Source organism: Pleurodeles waltl, chromosome 9, assembly GCF_031143425.1.
Source record: "Pleurodeles waltl isolate 20211129_DDA chromosome 9, aPleWal1.hap1.20221129, whole genome shotgun sequence".
Classification (NCBI taxonomy): Eukaryota; Metazoa; Chordata; class Amphibia; order Caudata; family Salamandridae; genus Pleurodeles; species Pleurodeles waltl.
Window position 1 is genome coordinate 753,004,486 of NC_090448.1, and position 10,354 is coordinate 753,014,839.

Genomic DNA, 10,354 nt, shown 5'->3' on the forward strand with positions numbered 1-10,354 from the left:
TATAGAAAAATGTCTTTTCTTAATTTATTTTTAGAACCGCAAGTTCAAGATTTGAAGTAAATACATAAAATGCAAGGTATTCCACACAGGTAAGTTAGGAATTTTGAATTAAGGCAAAAGTATACACAGTTTTAGTAAAAATGGCAATAAGCTATTTTAAAAGTGGACACAGTGCAAAAATCAACAGTTCCTGGGGGAGGTAAGTAATGGTTAGTTTATCAGGTAAGTAAGACACTTCCAATCTAAGTTCCTTGGCATAGGCAGCCCACCGTTCGGGGCTCAAAGCAACCCAAAGTTACCACACCAGCAGCTCAGGGCCGGTCAGGTGCAGAGGTCAAAGAGGTGCCCAAAACACGTAGGTGCCTATGGAGAACAGGGGTGCTCCGGTTCCAGTCTGCCAGCAGTTAAGTACCCGTGTCCTCGGGGGACAGATCGGGGGGTTTTGTAGAGCACTGGGGGGTCACAAGTAGGCACACAAAACACACCCTCAGCGGCACAGGGGCAGCCGGGTGCAGTGTGCAAAGCAGGCGTCGGGTTTTGTATTGGATTCAATTGAGGGACCCGGGAGTCACTCTAGCGGTGCAGGCAGGGCAAAGGGGGGCTTCTCGGGCCAGCCACCGACTGGGCTAGGCAGAGGGTCACCTGGGGGTCACTCCTGCACTGAGGTTTGGTTCCTTCTGGTCCTGGGGGTGCAGTGCTTGGTACAGGCGTCGGGTCCCTTGTTACAGGCAGTTGCGGTCAGGGGTATGCTCTGGTTTCTCTCTGCATGCGTCGCTGTGGGGGCCCTGGGGGGTAGTCTCAGCTACTCACGGGGTTGCAGTCACCTGGGAGTCCTCCCTGTGGTTTTGGTTCTCTGGATCTCAAGCCAGGGGCGTCGGGTGCAGAGGGAGAAGTCTCACGCTTCCCACGGAAGAGTGAGGTCTTTGAAAGTTGCAATATTATTGCTGTTTGTTGAGCAGAGCCACTGGTCATGGGAGTTTCTTGGTCCTTTGGTTCAGGGCAGTCCTCTGAGGCGTCAGAGGTCACTGGTCCCTGTTGGATGCGTCGCTGTTGCAGGTTTTCGAGTCAGTAGATAGGCCGGTATGGCTCGGGCCAAATCAGTTGTCGTCTTCCGTCGTCTCTGCAGGGCTTTCAGGTCAGCAGTCCTTCTTCTTGTTTCAGGTTTCAGGAATCTGATTTCCTGGACTCTGGGGTGCCCTTAAATACTAAATTTAGGGGGGTGTTTAGATCTGGGAGGGCAGTAGCCAATGGCTACTGTCCTGGAGGGTGGCTACACCCTCTTTGTGCCTCCTCCCTGAGGGGAGGGGGGCACACCCCTAATCCTATTGGGAGAATCCTCCAAACTTAAGATGGAGGATTCCTAAAGGCAGGGGTCACCTCAGCTCAGGACACCTTAGGGGTTGTCCTGACTGGTGGGTGACTCCTCCTTGTTTTTCTCATTATCTCCCCCAGCCTTGCTGCCAAAAGTGGGGGCAGTGGCCGGAGGGGCGGGCATCTCCACTAGCTGGGATGCCCTGTGGCGCTGTAACAAAAGGGGCGAGCCTTTGAGGCTCACCACCAGGTGTTACAGTTCCTGCAGGGGGAGGTGAGAAGCACCTCCACCCAGTACAGGCTTTGTTCCTGGCCACAGAGTGACACAGGCACTCTTCCCATGTGGCCAGCAACTCATCTGGTTCTGGCAGGCTGGCAGAAACTGGTCAGCCTAACACTAGAAGTCGGATTGGTATTCAGGGGGCATCTCTAAAATGCTCTCTGGGTGCATTTTACAATAAATTCTACACTGGCACCAGTGTGCATTTATTGTGCTGAGAAGTTTGATACCAAACTTCCCAGATTTCAGTGTAGCCATTATGGAACTGTGGAGTTTGTGTTTGACAAACTCCCGGACCCTATACTCTTATGGCTACCCTGCACTTACAGTGTCTAAGGTTTTTCTTAGGCACTGTAGGGGATTAGTGCTTATGCACATATGCCCTCACCTGTGGTATAGTGCACCCTGCCTTAGGGCTGTAAGGCCTTCTAGAGGGGATTACTTACCTATGCAATAGGCAGTGTGAGGTTGGCATGGCACTCTGAGGGGAGTGCCATGTCGACGTAGTCATTTTTTCCCCACCAGCCCACACAAGCTGTGAGGCAGTGTGCATGTGCTGAGTGAGGGGTCCCCAGGGTGGCCTAAGACATGCTGCAGCCCTTAGGGACCTTCCCTGGGATCAGGGCCCTTGGTACCAGGGGTACCATTTACAATGGACTTAACTGAGTGCCAGGGCTGTGACAATTGTGGAAGCAAAGGTACAGTTTAGGGAAAGAACACTGGTGCTGGGGCCTGGTTAGCAGGGTCCCAGCACACTTTCAATCATAACTTGGCAATAGCAAAAGACAAAAAGTCAGGGGGTAACCATGCTAAGGAGGCATTTCCTTACACCCCCCCCCCCAAATGAAAGAGGATGAGACTAACCTTTCCCAAGAGAGTCTTCATTTTCCAAGTGGAAGAATTTTGAAAGACCATCAGCATTGGCATGGGCAGTCCCAGGTCTGTGTTCCACTACAAAGTCCATTCCCTGTAGGGATATGGACCACCTCAACAGTTAAGGTTTTCTCCTTCATTTGCATTAGCCATCTGAGAGGTCTGTGGTCAGTTTGAACTATGAAGTGAGTACCAAAAAGGTACGGTCTCAACTTCCCCAGGGACCAGACCACAGCAAAGGCCTCCCTCTCAATGGCACTCTAATGCTGATCCCTTGGGAGTAACCTCCTGCCAATATAAGCGACAGGCTGGTCAAGGCCATCATCATTTGTTTGGTACAGGACTGCTCCTATCCCATGTTCAGAGGCATCTGTCTGCACAATTAACTGCTTAGAGTAATCCGGAGCTTTCAAAACTGGTGCTGCACACATGGCTTACTTAGGGGTGTCAAAGGCCCAGTTCACTTTCTTGGGCATTTTCTTGGAGGTCAGTTCTGTGAGGGGTGTCACTATTGATCCATATCCCTTCACAAACCTCCTATTGTACCCAGTCAAGCCAAGGAATGCCCTGTCCTGAGTCTGGTTTTTTGGAGATACCCAGTCCAGAATAGTCTGGATCTTGGGTTGGAGTGGCTGAACTTGGCCTCTACCAACAAGGTGGCCCAACTAAACCACAGTACCCTGCCATATCTGACATTTAGATGCCTTGATAGAGAGGCCTGCTGCTTGAAAGGCCTGCAAAACCTTCTTCAGGTGGACCAGGTGATCCTGCCAGTTGGAGCTAAAGACAGCAATATCATCAAGATAAGCTGCACTAAAGGACTCCAAGCCAGCAAGGACTTGATTCACCAACCTTTGGAAGGTGGCAGGGGCATTCTTTAAGCCAAAGGGCATCACAGTAAACTGGTAGTGCCCATCAGGTGTAGAGAATGCTGTTTTCTCTGTTGCTCCAGGTGCCATTTTTATTTTCCAGTACCCTGCTGTCAAGTCAAAGGTACTTGAGCTAATAGACAAATTAGGTGCTGCCAAATACTCATCTGCCCTTGGAATGGGGTGAACATCTGTCTTGGTGACAGAGTTAAGCCCTCTGTAGTCCACACAAAACCTCATCTCTCTCTTGCCATCTTTTGTGTGAGGTTTGGGGGCCAAGACCACTGGGCTAGCCCAGGGACTGCCAGAGTGCTCAACCACTCCTAACTCCAGCATCTTGTGGACTTCCACTTTGATGCTTTCTTTAACTTGGGCAGACTGTCTAAATATTTTGTTGTTGACCGGTATGCTGTCTCCTGTGTCTGCGTCATGGGTGCACAGGTGTGTCTGACCAGGGGTTAAAGAAAAGAGCTCAGCAAACTGCTGGAGGACTTGCCTGCAGTCAGCCTGCTGTTGGCCAGAGAGGGTGTCTGAATAGATCACTCCATCTACTGAGCCATCTTTGGGGTCAGTGGAGAGGAGATCAGGGAGAGGTTCACTCTCTGCTTCCTGGTCCTCATCTGTAACCATTTACATGTTTACATCAGCCCTATCATGAAAGAGTTTGTGGCGGTTCACATGGATCTTGGGGGTCCTGCTAGTGCCTAGGTCAACCAGGTAGGTGACCTGACTTTTTTTCTCAAGAACTGGGTAAGGGCCACTCCATCTGACCTGAAGTGCCCTTGGAGCCACAGGCTTCAGAACCCAGACTTTCTGCCCTGGTTGAAACTCAACCATAGCAGCCTTTTGGTCATACGCATCTTCTGGAGGTGTTGGCTGGCCTCAAGGTTTTTGCTTGCCTTTTCCATGTACTCTGCCATCCTTGAACGTAGGCCTAGTAAATAGTCCACCACATCTTGTTTAGGCTCATGGAGAGGTATCTCCCAGCTTTCTTAAGCAAGAGCTAGTGGTCCCCTAACAGGATGGCCAAACAGAAGTTCAAAGGGGGAAAACTCTACTCCTTTCTGAGGCATCACTCTGTAGGCGAAAAGCAGGCATGGTAAGAGGACATTCCATCTCCTTTTGAGTTTTTCAGGGAGCCCCATGATCATGCCCTTCAATGTCTTGTTGAATCTCTCAACAAGGCCATTGGCTTGTGGTTGGTATGGTGTGGTGAATTTGTAAGTCACCCCACACTCATTCCACATATGTTTCAGGTAAGCTGACATGAAGTTGGTACCTCTGTCAGAAACCACCTCCTTAGGAAATCCCACTCTGGTAAAAATATCTCTGAGTGCTTTGGCTACTTCAGGGGCATTAGTGGACCTAAGGGAAATTGCTTCAGGGTACCTAGAAGCATGATCCACTACTACTAGGATGTATTGGTTCCCTGATGCTGTGGGAGGTTCAAGTGGACCCACTATATCCACTCCCACTCTTTAGTTGGGACAGGCCTTGTCTCCACTTTGGTGTCCATGTTGAGTACAGATGCGACAGCAGGCCCTTTTGGGATCAAAGTTTTTACCCTTATACCCAAATGAGGATTGTGAAGAAGCTTTGGACCCACCCTCCTGAGCAGGTTTATGGGGCCCTATAGAAGACACTTTACTTTTTCCCATGGATGTCTCAATACACTTCCCCTGGGGAGGCTTTGTGACCCCTTTCTTTTGGTCACCCCCTGTGGAAGTCTTGGTCACCCTAGTCTTGACCCAATGGTCTGCCTTCTTTCCCAATTCTTGGGGAGGAATTGGACCAAGGTCTACCAGATGCTGATGCAGTTTGTCATTGAAACAATTACTTAAAATATGTTCTTTCATAAACAAGTTATACAGTCCATCATAATCATTTGCATCACTGCCATTTATCCAACCATCTAGTGTTTTGATTGAGAAGACAACAAAATCAACCCAGGTCTGGCTCGAGGATTTTTGAGTCCCCCTGAACCTAATCCTGTACTCCTCAGTTGAGAATCCAAAGCCCTCAATCAGGGTAGCCTTCATGAGGTCATATGATTCTGTATATTTTCCAGAGAGTGTGAGGAGTTTATCCCTACACTTTCCAGTGAACATTTCCCAAAGGAGAGCACCCCAGTGAGATTTGTTTACTTTACTGGTTGCACAAGCCCTCTCAAAAGCTGTGAACCACTTGGTGATGTCATCACCATCTTCATATTTTGTTACAATCCCTTTGGGGAGTTTTAGGATGTCAGTATTCTCTATGACCCTATTTATGTTGCTGCCACCATTGATGGGAGCTAAACCCATCTCTTGTCTTTCCCTCCCTATGGCTAGGAGCTGTCTCTCCAAAGCCAATTTTTTGGCCATCCTGGCTAACAGGAGGTCATCTTCATTGAGGCTACCCTCAATGCTTCCAGAGTTACTGGTCTCCGCTGTGGATCAATTGGTTTCTCTGACTTGTGGAGTCAGGATTTGAGGGACCCTGGTCTCCCTAATTAGGACAGATGGGAGGGAGTCATCCTCCTTGTCACTAATTTCTCCCTCTGTAGGATTATCCTCAGAGGGATAGTCCTTTGCAAACTCTGTCAAAAGCTCCTGGAGCTTCACTTTGGTAGGATTAGACCCAGTCTATATATTTTTTTTAGCTTACAGAGAGTCCTTAACTCTGATATCCCTAGATGCAGGTAAGGGGTGAGGTTGAGTTCCACCACCATCTCATCTGTGCTAGACATTATTTCTCTCAAAGTTGGGATTACTTTTTAAGAATCTAAAAACTACCTCTAGAACTTAAATCCAAACTTTCAGAAACTATTAAACTCTAAAAGAAATGCTAACAGGGACTTACACAAGGCCCTAGCAGGACTTTAAAAAATTCAGAAAAATTGCTCAAATTAAAAAACTCAGTTTCTAATGACAATTTTTGGAATTTAGTTGTGTGATTAGGTATTGGCTAAGTAGTCCAGCAAATGCAAAGTCTTAGACCCCACCGCTGATCCACCAATGTAGGAAGTTGGCTCTGTATATACTATCTCAAAGTAAGAGATAGTGTGCACAGAGTCCAAGGGCTCCCCTTAGAGGTAAGATAGTGGCAAAATTAGATAATTCTAATGCAATCTTTTCTTAATTTATTTTTAGAACTACAAGTTCAAGATTTGAAGTAAATACATAAAATGCAAGATATTCCACACAGGTAAGTTAGGAACTTTGAATTAAGGCAATAGCATACACAGTTTTTGTTAAAATGGCAATAAGCTATTTTAAAAGTGGACACTGCAAAAATCAACAGTTCCTGGGGAGGTAAGTATTGGTTAGATTGTGAGGTAAGTAAGACACTTACAAGTCTCAGTTCCTGGGCATAGGCAGCCCACCGTTGGGGGTTCAAGGCAACCCCAAAGTTACCACACCAGCAGCTCAGGGCCGGTCAGGTGCAGAGGTCAAAGAGGTGCCCAAAACACATAGGTGCCTATGGAGAACAGGGGTGCTCCAGTTCCAGTCTGCCAGCAGGCAAGTACCCGCGTCCTCGGGGGGCAGACCAGGGGTGTTTTGTAGAGAACTGGGGGGAACACAAGTAGGCACACAAAACACCCCCTCAGCGGCACAGGGGTGGCCGGGTGCAGTGTGCAAAGCAGGCGTTGGGTTTTGTATTGGATTCAATGGAGCGGCCCGGGGGTCACTCTAGCGGTGCAGGCAGGGCACAGGGGGGCTTCTCGGGCCAGCCACCGAGTGGGCTAGGCAGAGGGTCACCTGGGGGTCACTCATGCACTGAGGTTCAGTTCCTTTTGGTCCTGGGGGCTGCAGGTGCAGTGCTTGGTCCAGGTGTCGGGTCCCTTGTTACAGGCAGTTGCGGTCAGGGGGACCCTTTGGTTTCTTTCTGCATGTGTCGCTGTGGTGGTCCAGGGGGTTGTCTCGGCTACTCATGGGGTCGCAGTCGCCTGGGAGTCCTCCCTGTGGTGTTGGTTCTCTGGATCTCGAGCTGGGGACGTTGGATGCCGAGGGAGAAGTCTCACGCTTCCGGCTGGAAGATTGAGGTCTTCGAAAGTTGCAGAAAAGTTGCAATATTGTTGCTGTTTGTTGAGCAGAGCCGCTGCTCACAGGAGTTTCTTGGTCCTTTGGTTCTGGGCAGTCTTCTGAGGCTTCAGAGGTCACTGGTTTCTGTTGGATACGTCGCTGTTGCAGGTTTTCGAGTCAGGAGACAGGCCAGTAGGGCTGGGGCCGAAGCAGTTGTCGTCTCTGCAGGGCTTTCAGGTCAGCAGTCCTTCTTCTTGTTTCAGGTTGCAGGAATCTGATTTCCTGTGTTCTGGGGTGCCCCTAAATACTAAATTTAGCGGTGTGTTTAGGTCTGGGAGGGCAGTAGACAATGGCTACTGTCCTGGAGGGGGCTACACCCTCTTTGTACCTCCTCCCTGAGGGGAAGGGGGCACACCCCTAATCTTATTGGGGGAATCCTCCAAACTTAAGATGGAGGATTCCTAAAGGCAGGGGTCACCTCAGCTCAGGATACCTTAGGGGCTGTCCTGACTGGTGGGTGACTCCTCCTTGTTTTTCTCATTATCTCCCCCAGCCTTGCTGCCAGAAGTGGGGCCAGTGGCCGGAGGGGCGAGCATCTCCACTAGCTGGGATGCCATGTGGCGCTGTAACAGGGGGGCAGAAGCCACCAAGATGTCAGAGATTTTTTTTCCCTTTGTTTTTTTTGTGCTGAGGTCGCCCCTTTCGCAAGGATTGCCCCCCCAAAGGGGGCGCAGAACTGTTGGTCATTTCTGCCCCCCTATTATTTTAGGCCCATGTGCCCCCAAAGGGGGCAGAATCCACTTAGGGACCAGGGATCTTGTGTGTGTGTGTGTGTGTATGTTTGTGTTATGTATTGGGAGGTGGCCCCTTTGGCAAGGGTCACCCCCAAAGGGGGCACATTACTGATGGCCATTTTTGGCCCCCTTGGGGGCAGATTGGCCTATTTTGTTTTAGGCCCATCTGCCCCCAAGGGGAGCAGAAGCCACTTAGGCACCAGGGAAAATTTGTAAGTTCTTGGTGGCGGGTGTTTGTGAACTTGCAAAGTATTTGTATTTGTGATTACAACAGTTTATTTCTTCTTTTTGTTCTAGTTCAAAGATTTTGCTTCCTTTGCTGTGGATCCTTGCGGTTTTGGCAGTAGTTGTCCTGCGGGTTGCATGTTTAGGTAAGTGTTGGAAATGGCCCTTCTGCAGGGTTATCCCCAGACTTTTTGCCTTCCTCCTGCTCTTTTTCTGACCTCATTTTTGCTGGCTTTTAGACTCTGCGCACTTTATCACTGCTAACCAGTGCTAAAGTGCATATGCTCTCTCCCTTTAAACATGGTAACCTTGGATCATACCTGATTGGACTATTTAATTTACTTATAAGTCCCTAGTAATGTGCACTATACATGACCAAGCAAGTCAACGCCGTGTCCTCCGCCTGCTTCCTCACCCTCCGCATGCTCCGCAAGATCTTCCGCTGGATCCCCGCCGACACCAGAAAAACCGTGACCCACGCCCTCGTCACGAGCCACCTGGACTACGGCAACACCCTCTACGCCGGGAGCACAGCCAAACTCCAAAATCGCCTGCAACGCATTCAAAACGCCTCGGCCCGCCTCATCCTCCACATACCCCGCAGCAGCCACATCTCCGCACACCTGAGACACCTGCATTGGCTCCCAGTCAGCAAAAGGATCACCTTCCGACTTCTCACCCACGCACACAAAGCCCTCCACGACAAGGGACCGGAATACCTCAACAGACGCCTCAGCTTCTACGTCCCCACCCGCCTCCTCCGCTCCTCTGGCCTCGCACTCGCTGCTGTCACTCGCATCCGCCGCTCCACGGCGGGTGGGAGATCTTTCTCCTTCCTGGCGGCCAAGACCTGGAACTCCCTCCCCACCAGCCTCAGGACCACCCAGGACCACTCCGCTTTCCGGAGACTCCTAAAGACCTGGCTGTTCGAGCAGCGATAACCCCCCTTTTTCCCCTAGCGCCTTGAGACCCGCACGGGTGAGTAGCGCGCTTTATAAATGTTAATGATTTGATTTATAGGTGTCTAGGGCCTGTATAGATTAAATGCTACTAGTGGGCCTGCAGCACTGGTTGTGCCACCCACTTAAGTAGCCCCTTTACCTTGTCTCAGGCCTGCCATTGCAAGGCCTGTGTGTGCAGTTTCACTGTCACCTCAACATGGCATTTAAAAGTACTTGCCAAGCCTAAAACCTCCCCTTTCTCCACATATAAGTCACCTCTAATGTGTGCCCTAGGTAACCCCTAGAGCAGGGTGCTGTGTGGGTGAAAGGCAAGACATGTAGTTTACATGTCCTGGTAGTCTAAAACTCCTAAATTCGTTTTTACACTACTGTGAGGCCTGCTACCTTCATAGGCTAACATTGGGGCTGCCCTCATACAGTATTGAAGTGGTAGCTGCTGATCTGAAGGGAGTAGGAAGGTCATATTTAGTATGGCCAGAATGGTAATACCAAATCCTGCTGACTGGTGAAGTTGGATTTAATATTACTATTCTAGAAATGCCACTTTTAGAAAGTGAGCATTTCTTTGCACTTAAATCTTTCTGTGCCTTACAATCCACGTCTGGCTGGGCTTGGTTGACAACTCCTTGTGCATTCACTCAGACACACCTCAAACACAGGGTACTCAGCCTCACTTGAATACATCTGCATTTTGAATGGGTCTTCCTGGGCTGGGAGGGTGGAGGGCCTGCTCTCACACAAAGGACTGCCACACCCCCTACTGGGAACCTGGCAGACAGGATTGAACTGAAAGGGGACCTGGTGCACTTCTTAGCCACTCTTTGAAGTCTCCCCACTTCAAAGGCACATTTGGGTATAAAACAGGGCCTCTGCTCTACCTCATCAGACACTTGCTAGAGAAGAAACCTGAACCAGAACCTGCATCCTGCCAATAAGAACTGCTTGGCTGCCTAAAGGACTCACCTGACTGCTTTCTACAAAGGACTGCTGCCTTGCTGTTGCCCTGCTGCCGTGCTGAACTCTTGTCTGGCTGTAA